A 17,500-nucleotide genomic window follows, 5' to 3' on the forward strand; every position below is an offset into this window, starting at 1 on the left:
ATAATGTCCACTCTTCATATAGTTCACTGCGCTGTATTACCTTAAAAAACTCACCCCTTTTTTTGGCACGCTTATCCGCTACTGCATAATAAAGCGACGAGGGGAGAGAGAGTGAAAGAGAGAGAGGGGGGGACGGATAGAGAGAGGGCCAATGTGTTTGGGTGGAAGAGGAGAGGTGGGGTGGGTGGGTAGTTGAATTATGTGGAATGTGAGGGAGGAAGGGGAGAGAGGGGAGAGGGTGACGGAGAAAGGGAGGAGGGGAGGATAAGGTAAGTGAGGGGAAGGTTAGGGGAAGGAGGGTAGGAAGAATGAAGGGAAGGGAATGGAGGGGAAAGTAGAAAGAAGGGAGGGGAAAGGAAAGAGAAGAAAAGAAAGAAGGAAGATGAGGAGAGAAAGGGAGTGAGAGTGAAGAGAGAAGGAAGAGGGACAGGAGAGGGGAATAACGTGGGATAAAGTTATAAATTATGATCAGAGAGAGAGAGAGAGAGAGAGAGAGAGAGAGAGAGAGAGAGAGAGAGAGAGAGAGAGAGAGAGAGGGGAAGGGGATTATATGTTAATTAGAAGGGAACAATTCTTTTGCATATCTGTACTCTCTCTCTCTCTCTCTCTCTCTCTCTCTCTCTCTCTCTCTCTCTCTCTCTCTCTCTCTCTCTCTCTCTCTCTCTGTCTGTGGATGAGTTTTGCCGTTGAATAATCGGACACACTCAGTCACACACACACACACACACACACACACACACACACACACACACACACACACACACACACACACACACACACAAGCACTCTCACTGAATTATAAGTGAAAGCCAGACTCTCTGAAATGAGGTTTACCTAGCAGATGGTGCGAGAGAGAGAGAGAGAGAGAGAGAGAGAGAGAGAGAGAGAGAGAGAGAGAGAGAGAGAGAGAGAGAGAGAGAGAGATCAAATGGATGTTTATTATGCGGGTCTGGAGCGAGAGGTGGATATGGGTGGACTGGGAAGTGAGGGAAGAGGGAGGGGAAGGGAGGGGAGACGTCCTTTGGGAGGGGGAGCTGCGTGAAGATATGCGAGAGGGGAGGGGGAGATATAGAAGAGGGGAACTATGGGAAGCGTGTATGAGGGAATGTGTGAGGAATATGAGGGGAGGTATATGTGTGAGGGAATGGGAAGATATGTGAGGGGGAAGGAAGGGAAAGGAAGGAATAGAAAGGGAGGTATGCAAAGAGAAAAGAAGGGAAATGAAGGAATAGAAATGGGAGGTATATGGTGGGAGGAGAAGGGAAAGGAAGGGATAGAAAGGGGAGGTATGTGATGAGAAGGAAGAGATGGAAAGGGATACACGAGAAGATAATACTATGTGAAGGGAAATGGGAAGGGAATGGGTAAGGAAGGGAGGTGTGAGTGCTGGGAAAGCGAATATGAGAAGGAAGGATGACAGAGAAAAGTGAATGGGAGGGAAAATATAAGGGAAGCAAGGTGACAAGGATGCTAAGTGGTGCAGCGTTGTAAGGGAAAGAATAAGACTGAAAGACACTGAAGTTAATTTAGGACTTCCCTTGTCTTCGTTAGGGACTGACACCCTTTGCAGCTTTATTTATTTATCTACCTATTCTCTATTCACTTTCCTTCTTTTCCCAAACACAGAGAGGGAGAGAAGCTGGGTGGATGATAAACGAACTAAAAACCCCAAACCTCACACAGAACTAAAGAAGGAAAGAAGGGAGAGGGTAAGAGGGATGACCTATATATATATATATATATATATATATATATATATATATATATATATATATATATATATATATATATATATATATATATATATATATATATATATATATATATATATATATATATATATATATATATATATATATATATATATATATATATATATATATATATATATATATATATATATATATATATATATATATATATATATATATATATATACAATTTATTTGTCTATTATCTGTTTACACCAATCATTTTTCACTTGGCCAGGATCACATTAAGATCCTTCGCGGTGATGTTTTCCATGCCCTCGCTGGCCTTAACCCTCGGAAGGTTTATGGACCTGATGGTGTCTCTTCTATTGTTCTCCGAAACTGCGCCTTCGTACTTGCATCTTGCCTAGACAAACTCTTGCCGGATGTTTGCTTACATTCAACCTATTCCTAAAAAAGGGTTACCGCTCTAATCCTTCATACTACTGTCCTATTGTTTTAATTTCCTGCCTCTCTAAAGTTTTTTTAATCTATACTTAATAGGAAGATTTTTAAACATCTGTCACTTCACAACCTTCTATCTGATTGCCAGCATGGCAATCAGATAGAAGGCCGTCCTTCGGGTGATCTTCTGACTTTCCTTACTGAATCATCCTCTTTTAGGGATTTTGGTGGAACTTTCGCTGTTGCCTTAAACATATCAAAGGCTTTTGATAAAGTCTGGCACAAAGCTTTCCAAACTACCCTCCACCGGCTTCTATACTTCTCTCTAACTTCATCTCAAGTTTCTTTTCTGACCGTTCTGCTGCTGGTGTAGTAGACAGTCACTGTTCTTTACTGTCTATTAACTGTCGTGTTCCTCAGGGTTCTGTTCTGTCACTCATTCTCTTCCTATTATTCATCAATGATCTTATAAATCATACTTCTTGTCCTATCCATTCTCACGCTGATGATACCACCATGCGCTTTTTCACGTCTTTTCGTAGACGTCCAACCCTTCAGGAAGTAAACAGTTCATGCAGGGAAGCCACAGAACGCCTCAATTTCGATCTCTCTAAAATTTCTGATTGGGGCAGAGCAACCTTAGTGTTGTTCAATACCTCAAAAACTTAATTCCTCCACTACCAACTCAACACAACCTTCTAGAAAACTATCCCCCTCTTCTTCAATGACACTAAACTGTCTCCCTCTTTTACACTGAACATCCCTGGTCTATCTTTTACTTATAATCTAAACTGGAAATTTCACATCTCATCTCTAACTAAAACAGATTCTATAAAGTTAGGCATTCTAAGTCGTTTTCGCCAGTTTTTCTCACCTCCCAGCTGCTTACTCTTTACAGGGGCCTTATCCGCCTATGTACAGAGTATGCTTCACATGTGTGTGTGGGTGGGGGGGCGGGGCTCCACTCATACCACCCTTTTAAAGGGGGTATGAGTGGTGGAATCAAAAGCTTTTCGTCTCATCAACTCCTCTCCTCTGACTGACTGTCTTCAGCCTCTCTCTCTCACCGCCGCTGTGTTGCATCTCTAGCTGTCTTCTACCGCTATTTTAATGCTAACTGCTCTTCTGATCTTACTAACTGCATACCTCCCATCTTCTTGCGGACTCGCTCCACAAGACTTTCTTTTTTTCTCTCATTCCTATTCTGCCCACCTCTCTAATGCAAGAATTAACCAGTATTCTCAATCATTAATCCTTTTCTCTGATAAACTCTGGAACTCCCTGCCTGCTTCTGTATTTCCTCCTTCCTATGACTTGAACTCTTTCAAGGAGGTTTCAAGACACTTATCCTCTGTTTTTTTTTACCATTTTATCTGATATCTTATGAAAACTTGTAATAAGTGGGCTTTTTATTATTCATAATTTTTAATGCCCTTGGCCCGTGGCACTCTTACATAAAAAAGAAACGTAAATTAATAAAGAGACAGATAAATAAATAAATGAACAAATAATAAATGAACTAATTAATGAATAAATAATACTTTAAGTATGAGTTGGGCTTGTGTATTCATCTACCTACGTATTTCCACCAGTTATGTTACCCTTGGGCAGAACCATTACATAAGAAAACGGGAAACAGTGAACTGAAACAATCCAATCATTAAGTATGAGGGAGGATACTGATTCACCCTTTCTATCAACATACTCTCACATACATTCACTGAAATAATGCAATAAGTAAGAAGAAAAAAAAAAAAACACAAGACTATCAACACACACACACACACACACACACACACACAGGAAGGCAGAGGCAGTATTCAGGTGACACCCGCGTTACTTACCAGCCACACCAGTGATATTTTTGCTCCCCCGCGCCACTCCTCCAATGTGTGTTTTGCTCCGCGACTCTCCAGTAAAGAATATGTTATGCTTTTTTCACTGACGCGGACTTTTCCAGGCAAGAGCAGGGAGGCATCGGTGGAGTGGGAGTGATAAGGGGAGGAGGGAGGGAATATATGCAAAAATAACGACGTGATGTAAAAATAGCATTAGAGAAAGGCAGGTGGAAGGATGGAAAATGTCTGTGTGTACGAGTATGTCCGTAGTTCCTAGGAAAGGTGAAATGTAAAGGTGGAAGGAAATGGAGTGGAATGTAAAAATACCTGTAAAGAAAAGGAAAGGGTGAAGAAGGTGGTTGGGAAGATGGAACTTGTAAAAACAGAAAAAAAGTAAAGGAAAAAAAGAAAAAAAAATACATAGACTGGAAATGTTATGCATGTATTTTTATTCTTACAATTCTTACGTAGAGATGAAATGCCAGGTAGGTCAAGAGCACAGGGAAGTATTAAAAATAAAGTTTAAAAGGCCACCACCCCCCAACATAAAAATGCAGCTCCTTCCCCTCCACGAAAAAAAAAAAAGAAAAAGGAAAAGTGAAAAAAAAAGAGCAGGAGAACAAGAAGACTCTGCCAATTTAATCACTGAGGTGTCTTGATGTGTTACTTGTTATAATATAAAAGAGTAGTAGGAAAAAAGTCACTTAAAATGCCGTCCCCCTAAAAAAAAAAAAAAGGAAAGAAAAAACAATCAGTATTAATTAAGGGGACGCCAGGCAGATACTGAGCAAATTCAAATACGTATCACTTCCTTAACACAAATCACTTTCTTCAGTCTTTCTCGTGTGATAAATACTTGGCATTTGGTAAAATTTGCATCAAAGGCTTTTATCTAACTTCTGAGGCCACAGAAGTCACAGATAATGTTTCAACCCGGTATGTACATAAAATGAAAACACAAATTAAATTACCTTTCTTCTTTCATGGAAAAAAAAATTGCTTCAAAGTATTTTATCAGCATTCAGAAGCAATATGAGAAGGAGTCAATATGTCAGTCCGGTATAGAGACACTAAATTGAAAACCTACTCTCCTAACATAAATCATGTTTCCTCAGCCTTTCTACTCTGAAGAATACTTAGCGTACTTAGCGTTGGGTAAAAGTTACACCGAGGCATTTTACCAACATTCAGAAGATGTAGGAGTAAGAGTTAAGATGTCAATTAAGTTAAGCGTTAAGAGGTACTGATAGATTGAAAGACTTCACGCTTTATATTAATCACGTTCCTCAGTCTTTCTACTCCGAGAAATATTTAGCGGCACACGAAAGCTGCACCAAAGCACTTATCAAACTTCAGAAGCCATAAAAGTCAGAGTTAGGAAGAAGACAGTCAATTAAAGAGATAGATCGGAAACTTACTCTCTTAACACTAATACTCTTTCCTCCCTCTGTCTATACGAGAAATACATTCCTATATATTGATAGTCACAGTTTAGGGAACGTCAGACAAGTACAAAATCACAGTGTTCCCACTTTACTTAAATCATCTTTCTCTACGTTAGGAATGCTTCGGGACACAAACAGTCACAGTTGAGGAAATATCATAAGCATAAAGAAAGAGTTAAGTATTTCTTCCTTTATTTAAAAGATTCTCTCTCTCTCTCTCTCTCTCTCTCTCTCTCTCTCTCTCTCTCTCTCTCTCTCTCTCTCTCTCTCTCTCTCTCTCTACAAGGAATACTTCAGTAATGCATACACACACACACACACACACACACACACACACACACACACACACACACAAAGAGAGAGAGAGAGAGAGAGAGAGAGAGAGAGAGAGAGAGAGAGAGAGAGAGAGAGAGAGAGAGAGAGAGAGAGAGAGAGAGAGAGAGAGAGAGAGAGAGAGAGAGAGAGAGAGTGACGGTAGAAGCAGTGGAAGCCAGATAAAAAGTCTGAGTAAAGTATTTTTCCCTTTAATTTAATGGTATTTCTCGCCTTTCTGCACGAGGAGCACTTCGAGTCTGGACAGGAGTGAAGATATAACATTAACACGATACATAAACAATTCTTCTTCCCCCGCCACAACATGAGACACACACACGGATCTCATAAATCTTTGCGCCTCATTAATATCGTCCACCTCCCCAGAAGGAAAGAAAGCGAGGCGTTACACTCAGGTCCTGCATAGACAATACTGCCCTTCGTCCTCAGCACACGACACGCACAGCTCCCATAAATCATTCTCGCCCCATCAGTGCCGAGAGAGATAAGGCGTGAGACAAGAGATATCGGTTTATATCTTCACGTATTTTACGGTAGAATGAAACTGTAAAAAAAATAATATTGCTGCTTCTGCATCATTAAATAACCAGCGACATTTTTTTTATTAGTTCTCAAAATTTGGATCTTATTTTGAGCAATATATAATAAAAACACAATTTTCAATAGTCTTCTAAGAACAAAGGACCTTATTTTGAACAATATACGAAAAGGTCTCATCTTCAATAATAGACTAAAAAAAAGATAGTCTCATTTTCAATAACAAATAAAAATAGCCTCTACATCTACAAGATAATGAGAAACGCTTCATTTTCAGTGACACAGACCTTAACTTCAATATCAGATAGAAAAAAAAAAAAATCATTTTCAACAACAAGCCCACAAAGGACGCCTCATGCTCAATAATACACAGAAAAAAAAAAAAAACAACAACTTAATTTTCAATAAACTGTAATAGAAACTTCATTTTCAACATTAAAGAAAAAGACATCACCTTCAATAACAGATACACACACACACACACACACACACACACACACACACACACACACACACACACACACACACACACACACACACACACAATGCTAACCTTCATCAGCAGAAAAGAAAGGAGACCCAAATTCCACCAATAAATAAAACGAAAAAAAAAAAAAATAATAATAATAAATAAATAAAAAAAATTACCATCATCAACGATGCGCGAAAACGAAACTCATCTTAAACAAGAGCTTTAAAAAGAAACCTTCTCTGCCATTCAACAACAACAAAATAAATAAACATAATTGTCTACATAAGAAAAGATATATAATAAGAAAGACCATTACGTAATTTTCTTCCCCATTACTCAAAAAAGAAAATAACAGCCTTTTATCATAAATACACATAGCCTTCTTTCGACCTAAAAAAAAAAAAAAGGAAAGGAAACAAATAACATATGCCCATACGAAAAATAAAAATAACACACATGAATAAATAACGACTCACGGTCACATAAAAACAAACATAATCACATAATCCTGGAATAATTGAGTCTACATGATCAAAGACTCCCTCGCGTGCTGCTACAAAAGGTTGCGTCGAATAAAATATAAAAATATAACCAGAGACACTAAAAAAATGGGTGGGGGGAAAGGTTTCTCTCTCTAACGATAATACCACGACAGTAAAAAGGTTCCTCGCATTGCCAAAAACATCAGAACACTAAAAAAAGGTTCCAGGTAAGAGAAAATAATACCAGGACACTTACAAAAAATACTACTCGAATTAGACATTAACTCCAAAAACATTTAAAACCAGGTTCTTCGCTTCACACAATAATACCAAACACTTAAAAAAAAAGTTTCTGGTATGCGATAATAACACCAGGGCACTGATAAGAAGTTAATCGCATTGATAACAATACCAGAACACTAAGAAACTTTCATCGCATCAAAAATAACACCAAGAAACTAAAAAAAAAAAAAAAAAAAAAAAAAACGATTCTTCGCTTAGACAGTAATACTAGAACACTAAAGGAAAGATACCAGGACAATGAAAAAAAGTTCCTGTTATGACCTAATAATACCAGAACACTGTAAAAAAGGATACCATGATACTAAAGAAGAAAAAGATTCCTCTCCTAGACTAGACACTAAAAAAAGGGTTCCTGGTGTGAGACAACAATACCAGGAGGAGCTACTCACCTCCTGTGCTGCTAAGTGTTCTCGCTCTTCTTGTTCCTTGCCGCGTAATCTGCAAATGAGAAAACGGAGACAGTTAAGCGAAGAGAGTCGGATACACACAGTAGGAAGCGGGAAATACTACTACTACTGCTACTGATACTCTTGCTAATGTTATTGTTCCTCCTCCTCCTCCTCCTCCTCTTCCTTCAGTAGGGAAAAATGTGAAATGTATTGGTGATGGTGGTGCTGGTGGAAGTGGTGGGTGATAATAATGGTGGTAATGGCAATGACTGTGGGTGTAATAATGATGGTAATGGTGATGATAATAATGGGTGTGGTGGTGAATGTGGTGATAATAATAGTAATAACGAATGCTTTTTATTTATTTTTTTCATTATTTTGTAACTAGCACATAATTTCCCACAACGTAATACTAACTACTTTTATCACCAGAGAGAGAGAGAGAGAGAGAGAGAGAGAGAGAGAGAGAGAGAGAGAGAGAGAGAGAGAGAGAGAGAGAGAGAAATAACTTTGTGTACAATGAGGAAGACAGCGTAAGTAATTCAACTACTCGACTGTTAAACTGAAATACACGCGTCCACACAAATTATATTATCCTCCAGCGCCTCACTACCTCTTCCCCCTCCTCACCCACTTCCTTAACGTGTCTTTAGTTATTTGTGCGCTTAAAATAGGTGCGGTTTTAATTGAATGGGTATAATATAAAGTAGGTGTCATTTTATTTCCACTATTATCGCTCTGCTGGAAGCCATACAGGTTTTCAAGGGTGTTTTCATGATTCCAGATAAATTAATAAGGATTCTACATGATCAGTTAGGAAAACACCCATGACAACCTGACTTACCTTCACTATTAAAAGCTCGAGAGGTTTTCAAGGGCGTTTTCATGATTCCAGATAGATTAAAAAGCATTCAACATTATCAACGGGAGCAAAACACCAATAAGAAACTGACTAATCCCCATGGCCTCTGAAAACAGTTGTGTTGAGAGAAAGAGAAAAAGATAAATAAATAAATGAAATAAAGCGTTTACAAATACTTATCACAGTGTAGCGTTTGTGGTGTGAGCGGAGAAGGTAAAAAGAGATGGCTATTCCCTGCTCCTTCTCCTGCTACCTCCCACACATGCTCCTCTCCAAATGCTCTTCATCCCTGGTCTCAGCATCCTGGCAGTGACCCTCCTCTTTCCCTCCTATTCCCTGGTGTTCTTTGTGTCGCAGTTTGGCGGGGCATGGTGGCAGTGGACGTGGTGATAGTGGTGACCAGACGCGACTTCTTCACCCGTTAACTCCCCTTCATGTCTCTCACGATACTCTCTGGGTCTCAGTATCATGACTGTGACCCTCGGCTTGCCTGCGTCGCCGTTTGCTGAATTCAATTGCGCGTTGTTTGTATGTGAGGCGGACTCCAGTGTTTGGCGTGTGTGTGTGTGTGTGTGTGTGTGTGTGTGTGTGTGTGTGTTGTAGGGGGGTCTGAAGAGAGGTTGGTGAGGTTGGTTCCGAGGCTTGCTTTTGTGTCCACTTGTGTTGAGTCCAGAGGCCACAGCAATGGTTAAGTGAATCTGCCTCTGCCTCCCTCTATCTCTTTCCCTCTCTCTCTAGCTCTTCGTAGTCCTCGTGGAGGGTCAGCAAGGCTCGCTAGTTGTATTTGTGCAGTGTTGTCCGTGCTCTGAAACGCTTCTCTATCTCGTCAGGACTGTTCCAAAGACAACGGGGATAATTGGTTGGGTCACGTTTTCAACAGGTTAAGTTTTCAAATAATGGTTTGATTTTCAAATGATTAGGTTTTAAAAAGTTTGTTTTGAAAAGGTTATGCTCTCAAATTTTCATTCTCTCTCTCTCTCTCTCTCTCTCTCTCTCTCTCTCTCTCTCTCTCTCTCTCTCTCTCTCTCTCTCTCTCTCTCTCCACGGAAGCCTGTCAGTCTTTGCTCTGCCTCGCCTCTTCCTCCCCCAGTTCGTTCTTCCTCCTCTCTCTCTCTCTCTCTCTCTCTCTCTCTCTCTCTCTCTCTCTCTCTCTCTCTCTCTCTCTCTCTCTTTTCATCTTCACCTTGTTATTGTTGCTCTTCTTGATCTTCTAGCTCTTGTTCTTGTTCTTCTTGACTTCCTTGCTCTTCTTTGTTTTTTTCTCTTTCGTTCCTTTTTTCTAACTGTTTTTTTTTTCATCTCCCTCTTGCATCCACTCCTCTCCCTCTCCCTCTTCTATATTACTTCTTGCTCTTCCTGTTCTGGCTGTTCTTGCTCCACCACCACCACCACCACCACCACCACCACCACCACCACCTCCACATCCACCTCCTCCTCCTCCCCTTCCTCCTTTCCTACGTCTTGCTCTTCTTGTTCTTGTTAAACTTTCTTCTTCCCTTGTCCTCCTCCTCCTCCTCCTCCTTCCCTCTTGGTCTTGTTTTATCTACTCCCCTCCTCTTTTCTCACTAATATTTAATTTCTTTACAATAATTGCTGGTAATAACAATGACAATAGCCATGCCAGTAATAATAATAATAACAATAATAATAATAATAATAATAATAATAATAATAATAATAATAATAATAATAATAATAATATTAATAATAATAATAACAATAATAATGATAATAATAACGATGAGATTATGCAGGATTCCAGAAAAAGCCAATTGGACTAAAATTTTCCTTTCAAACTCATTCAGCTGAAAAATTCATCTGATAATGTACATATTCTCTCTCTCTCTCTCTCTCTCTCTCTCTCTCTCTCTCTCTCTCTCTCTCTCTGGATGGGTCTCTGTGGCATGCGGGGAGGGAGAGAGAGAGAGAGAGAGAGAGAGAGAGAGAGAGAGAGAGAGAGAGAGAGAGAGAGAGAGAGAGAGAGAGAGAGAGAGAGAGAGAGAGAGAGAGAGAGAGAGAATACAAAACGAGGACTTTCACCTCTGCCTCCTTCTAGAAAAAGAACGGGAAATTGGTGCCCGCTGGAAAACAAGAGTAACTGTATTTGGCAAGTAACCTGGAGGAGGAGGAAGAGGAGGAGGAGGAGGAGGAGGAGGAGGAGGAGGAGGAGGAGGAGAAGATAAAAACAGGACAAGACGACAGGACTTCACCTCTAGTTAGAATGTGCCCCAACCCTCCCCTCCTACCTCTCTCTCTCTCTCTCTCTCTCTCTCTCTCTCTCTCTCTCTCTCTCTCTCTCTCTCTCTCTCTCTCTCTCTTCGGGACTTTTGCTCCGAATTACCTTTGCTATGTGGCTGCAAAATTATCTTTATGTTACTACTCTGCTGTGTGTGTGTGTGTGTGTGTGTGTGTGTGTGTGTGTGTGTGTGTGTGTGTGTGTGTGTGTGTGTGTGTGTTGAATGTGTGTGCCTAGCAGGGGAGAGAGAGAGAGAGAGAGAGAGAGAGAGAGAGAGAGAGAGAGAGAGAGAGAGAGAGAGAGAGAGAGAGAGAGAGAGAGAGAGAGAGAGAGAGAGAGAGAGAGAATATAGCTACTTTGGTGAGAACAGCAGTACGAAACGTGGCGCGGCATCTAAATGCGTGTAAATGAGAGAGAGAGAGAGAGAGAGAGAGAGAGAGAGAGAGAGAGAGAGAGAGAGAGAGAGAGAGAGAGAGAGAGAGAGAGAGAGAGAGAGAGAGAGAGAGAGAGAGAGAGAGAGAGAATGAGTGAATGAAAGAATGAATGAATGAATGAGGGAGGGAGGGAGGGAGGGAGGGAGGGAGGGAGTGTGTGTGTGTGTGTGTGTGTGTGTGTGTGTGTGTGTGTGTGTGTGTGTGTGTGTGTGTGTGTGTGTGTGTGTGTGTGTGTGTGTGTGTGTGTGTGTGTAGGGAATTATCTCTTTTTTTCCCTCATCAGCATTACGAGATTGACTGTTGGGAAAAAAAAAAAACAGGAAAAGATACAGTAGAAAAGCCATGGTACTTACACACACACACACACACACACACACACACACACACACACACACACACACACACACACACACACACGAAACCTCTTCCTCTTCTTCCTATCTTCCTTATTTATCCTCCTCTCCTACATGGCAATACACACTTTCTTCTTCCTCTCTTCCTCTTCTCCTTCTCTTCCTCCTTCTCCTGCTCCACACACACACACACACACACACACACACACACACACACACGAAACCTCTTCCTCTTCTTCCTATCTTCCTTATTTATCCTCCTCTCCTACATGGCAATACACACTTTCTTCTTTCTCTCTTCCTCTTCTCCTTCTCTTCCTCCTTCTCCTGCTCCACACACACACACACCACCTATCACCTTCATCTAGTTCGCTACCCCTTTGATGCTCACCTGCCTCGCCTCAACATATGCACACAGGTGTTTTAGGGCATGTTAAGGTAAGTACCCACGCCTACACGCCTCCACTCCTTCCCTCCTTCCCTTCTTTCCTTCCCCTACTTTTTCTAGCCCTCCTTCCTTTCTTCTCCAACCTTTTCTTCCCTCTTTCCTTCTCCAGCTTATGTTTTCTTTTTTTCTACTTTGTCTTCTCTCTTTACATCTCTCAACTTGTCTTCTTTTTCTCTTCCTATATTTCTTTCTCTTTCCCTCTTTCACTTTTCTAATCTTCTCTTCTGCCTTCTTTTTTCTCTTACCTTTTCTTATTTCCTTTCCTCCTTTTATCTTCTCTTCTTTCCTCTTCCCTTTCCCTACTTTTCTTTCCTCTTTCCTTTCCCTACTTCTTTTCTTTCCTCCATGTTCCTCTAGCTTTTCTCTCCCTCTTTTTCTCCTTTTTCTTACCTTTTCTTCTTTTTCCTTACTTATCTTTTATTATTCCATCTTTCCTTTCCTCTAACGTCTTCCTCTTCTTCCTTCTTTCCTTCTCCTACTTTATCTTTTACCCTTTTTCCTTCTCCGACTTCATATTATCTTGTTTTTCTTATTCTATCTTTCTTTTTTTCTCTCCCATATATTTGTTTGCTTTCATCTAAACCTCTTTTTTTTTCTCCCTTGTCTCCTTTCTTTCTACTTATCATTACCTTCACCTCTCTCTCTCTTGCCTTTCTTTACCTCTCCATGCTTCCTCCTAATTCTCTCTCTCTCTTTCTTTCTTACCTCTCTTCTTCCTTCTTTCTTCCTATCTCCCTCTATAACTTCTCTCTGCCTCTTTTTTTCTCTCTATCCTCTCCATATCTTCTCCGGCATCTTTCTTTCTTTTTCTTTTTTTCTCTTGCCTCTCTTCTCGCCTCTTTCTCTCCCATATCTCTTTTTACTTCCAGCCACACCTCATTTCTGTCTCTTCCTTCTCTTTCTCTTCCCTAACTGCCTTCTTCAGTTTCTTTCTTCCTTCTTTTTCTCCTACTTTACTTCTTTCTTTCTTTCGTTCATGTCTTCCTACTTTCCTTACTCCATTTTCGTAATTGCCCACTTTCTAGTCTTTCACCTTTTCCTCTTCTTCTTCTTCGTCTTTCTCCTCCTCCTCCTCCTCTTTCTCCTCTTATTCCGTCTCGCCTCTTCCTATTACTCGTTATCATCATCATCATCATCATTATTTTCGGAGGTGTAAAGTATGATGAACTCTCTCTCTCTCTCTCTCTCTCTCTCTCTCTCTCTCTCTCTCTCTCTCTCTCTCTCTCTCTCTCTCTCTCTCTCTCTCTCACAGACACTATAATCCCTGTTTCTCACTCCTTCCGTAGCTCTCTCTCTCTCTCTCTCTCTCTCTCTCTCTCTCTCTCTCTCTCTCTCTCTCTCTCTCTCTCTCACAGACACTATAATCCGTTTCTCACTCCTTCCGTAGCTCTCTCTCTCTCTCTCTCTCTCTCTCTCTCTCTCTCTCTCTCTCTCTCTCTCTCTCTCTCTCTCTCTCACAGACATTATAATCCCTGTTTCTCACTCCTTCCGTAGCTCTCTCTCTCTCTCTCTCTCTCTCTCTCTCTCTCTCTCTCTCTCTCTCTCTCTCTCTCTCTCTCTCTCACAGACACTATAATCCCTGTTTCTCACTCCTTCCGTAGCTCTCTCTCTCTCTCTCTCTCTCTCTCTCTCTCTCTCTCTCTCTCTCTCTCTCTCTCTCTCTCTCTCTCTCTCTCTCTCTCTCTCTCCATGTAATCCCTATTTCTCACTCCTATAGCATTCCACACCACTCCCTCTCCCGCTCTCCTCTTAACACCCTCTTCCCCGCCCCCCTCTCTCTCTCTCTTCCTCCATCTCTCCCGCTTCTCACACGCCATAAAACGCGTGCAGTAATTTCCAGATAAATTGGCCAGCTCCTCGGGCACATAAAATTACCATAACCATTACCCAGAGACGCACGCGACCACACATCAGAGCGGGGAGGCGCGGGTGTTACTTCCCCACCTCCCAAATGGTGTTTGTCTGAAATGCCGCGCTGCCACCATTTATGTTTGCCTAGGGTGGGGATACGAGGGGAGGGGAGGGGAGGGTATTGGTGGTGGTGGTGGTGGTGGTGTTGGTGGTCGTCTTTCTTTTGGTTCTCTTTCCTTTTTTTTTTTTGGTGGTGTGTGTTTTTCTCTCTTTCTAGTTGTTGTGATTTCTCAGTTTCATTCTATTTTCGTTCAGCTTTTTTTTTTCTGTCTTCGTTTTCTTTTGGTTCTCTTTTTTTTCTCAAATTTTTCTTGTGATTTCTTGGTTTCCTCCTTTTTTTCTCTATTTGTGTGTGTTTTTCGTTCTTTTTCTTTCTTATGGGAGTGTGGCGTTTGTGGTTCTATAAAGGATACGCATTAGTGCATCCCTTAACGTTATTATTGTATGTGTATACTCGTTTGTATAAGTGCGGGGATTGGAAAGGTGTTGTGTGTGTGTGTGTGTGTGTGTGTGTGTGTGTGTGTGTGTGTGTGTGTGTGTGTGTGTGTGTGTGTGTGTGGTGTGTGTGTGTGTGTTGGAAGGGGATTGTGTATACATCTGAACACACACACATACACACACACACACACACACCGCCACTTTATTACACCTGCTGCCACCTTTTAATCACGTGTGTTTACCTGGCGTCAAGGTGCAGCACACGTTGCACTGCTTCACCTGCCTGGCCGCCCCCTAACACACCTGTCCACGCCAACACTGCACCACTCTATCCCACACCAACACTTCCCTTCATAACAGCTGTATTACACAACCACCTTTCATAATAACTGTGGTACATACCAACACCACTTTCCAGAACTGTTTTCCATTACTCATCAACCAAATGCCACAGTAACACTTCACTTCACACATTTCACATCAATTCTCTCTTAGAATACAATTTTCTCTAGAAACGTAGTATGTTTTTCCCTGTATTTGAATTTTTCTATGCCACGGTAACAGTTGTTTTTTTTTACAGGTGTATGTTGCACTAAGCCTTTTCATGGGAATGTTACCTCAAATTAACATTTTTCTGTAACTACGTATATATTTCATCTTTAGTCACGTTGTTTCCCTGCTCTGGATTCCGATTCTATTTATTTTTTTCAATGTCACAGTAACACTTTCTTTCACACGTCTATATTAGACAAACTTTCTTACATCTCTATCTCAGAATAACATTTTCAGTACCCATGTGTAAAAATTTGGGTATAACTACGTAAATGTTCTTTTCCGTGTATATATATATATATATATATATATATATATATATATATATATATATATATATATATATATATATATATATATATATATATATATATATATATATATATATATATATATTATTGCACAGTAACATCTTTTAACAACACATCTCTACAAAACAATAAGACATTTCCACGGGAACTTCACCTCAGCGTAATATTTTCTTTACCCACGTATATATTTTACCTTTAATTACGTAATTTTTCTGTTTCATATTTCGATTTCGCGGGGCAATTACAATATTATAAGATAGGAAATTACTTGAAATATTTTCTAATTTAATTCCTCATTTTTACCTCCATGTTTTTACTGAATAAGAATAATATTTCAAGAAAAATTATTTTCAGTATTTTCATGTAATGTTTTCCCTTTAATACCCTGTTTTTTTTTTCTTCTTTTTTTTCTTATCTGGCAGTTTGCATCCCTGTTGTTTACGATTCCGTGAGACTGAGGGATTATTGGTTGCACCTAAATCCTGTTTGCTTGTTTTTCACAATATTTTTCGTAAACATGACAAATTAACGATACTAATTTAGTTTTCATCTCACTATAAATCACAACGAAAATTTCACTATAAAAAGACCAAAAATAGACCAAAGACAGTATAACTGTGTCTTATCTCTACCGCTCCTGACAGGCTGGAAGCTGTCGGGGTTTTCCAATGCTTCCATGACTGTGGTGATGGTTTAATAAAGAATCTGCACTTTTAATTGGTGAAAAACATTGTGAAAACTGGACTTATCATCTCTGTAGGCTTTGGAAATAAGTTAATATTCTTTGTTCTCTCATCACGACTGTTTTCATGCATTTTTCCATTGAAGATGAATAGTCCTCGTTAAACTATTAAAAGAATGAAAACGCCCTTGAAAATCCCAAATATCTCCTAATACAATGATGACAGAGAATCTTTATTAAATTACTACTGCAGTCACAAACACACTCTAGAAAATCCATAACAATTTCAACTACAAGTTCACTGATGCATTCTTGTTAAACTAAGACTAGACTCACAAAAAAAAAAAAAAAAAAAACTTGAGACGCCTGATAACTACAATATAATGATGATGCAAGACCCATTCTCACATAACATCACTACAACCATGAAAACATCCTTCAAAACCCTCAGACAACTTTCACTACAGCTTAACTGAAGATTCGGAATTGTCGTTAAACTGCCACGAGAATCATCACTCAAAAAATATCCTCAACACCTTCCTCTAGAACCTGACAAACAGAAAAGACCCATCGACGCAACATTTAAGAACAGGAACCACAATCCTAATAAACAACACAAGCAACACAAACAATACAATCAACACAAACCAAACAATACAATCCTAAGACCGTCACTAAGCGAGAGTCTTTTGCCAAAGTTATAGAAGACAAATCCAGAATGGTGTGTTTTCGCGGCGCCGGTAGTGACTCTTCCTGTAGGTGAAGGTAATCAAGTCGGCGCGGACAGCAAGACACGCACTCATCAAAGGTTACAGTCACGCCACCACGACGCTATACGCTACCCAAAACACGCTCTTCCCTTTGGGTGGGATGGGGTCTTGGAGGAACTGATGGGGGTGTTTTAAAATGTTTGAGAAGCCACTTTAAGTTACTGTAATCACTTTTACTACCACGGTCTCCACTACTGTTGCCTGTATCACCACCACCACCACCATCACCATTTCTTAACCACCAGCACCACCAATTCACAAATTCGAAAACAATTCAGAACGGCAGCAATGAACGAATATTCGCATACATATGTCAAAAATATGTCCCCAAAATACAATTATTAAAAACCGCCTGAAATACACGAAAGAAAAAAAAAAGTTGTATTGGTGCTTGATTCTTTTTCTTTTATTTTTTTCCTTTTTTTTTCCTCTCTTTCTATTTTCATCGGATTTTAGCAGCGGAAATATGCGGATCACTTCGGTTTGCAGGCTGCCGCGCGAATTCCGGACTCATCGGGATCATGTTTCGGAAATCCGGTTCAGATCCC

General features: G+C 40.2%; 2 protein-coding genes across 5 annotated transcripts in view; one reads left to right on the forward strand and one right to left on the reverse strand.

Moving 5' to 3' along the window:
• The window catches only part of LOC135105730 (zinc metalloproteinase nas-4-like), a 233,776-nt gene extending 225,754 nt beyond the window's left edge, over positions 1-8,022 (reverse strand). Inside the window, exon 1 of one of the 2 annotated variants that reach the window (XM_064014170.1) lies at positions 7,956-8,022. The gene's annotated coding sequence lies outside the window, so the exon portion shown is untranslated. The remainder of the gene's footprint in view (positions 1-7,955) is intronic. The other variant, XM_064014169.1, reaches the window with a different exon arrangement.
• The window catches only part of LOC135105732 (hemicentin-1-like), a 141,508-nt gene that overhangs the window by 17,704 nt on the left and 106,304 nt on the right, over positions 1-17,500 (forward strand). The gene's annotated exons all lie outside the window — the stretch shown is intronic.

This window comes from Scylla paramamosain, chromosome 12, assembly GCF_035594125.1.
Source record: "Scylla paramamosain isolate STU-SP2022 chromosome 12, ASM3559412v1, whole genome shotgun sequence".
Classification (NCBI taxonomy): Eukaryota; Metazoa; Arthropoda; class Malacostraca; order Decapoda; family Portunidae; genus Scylla; species Scylla paramamosain.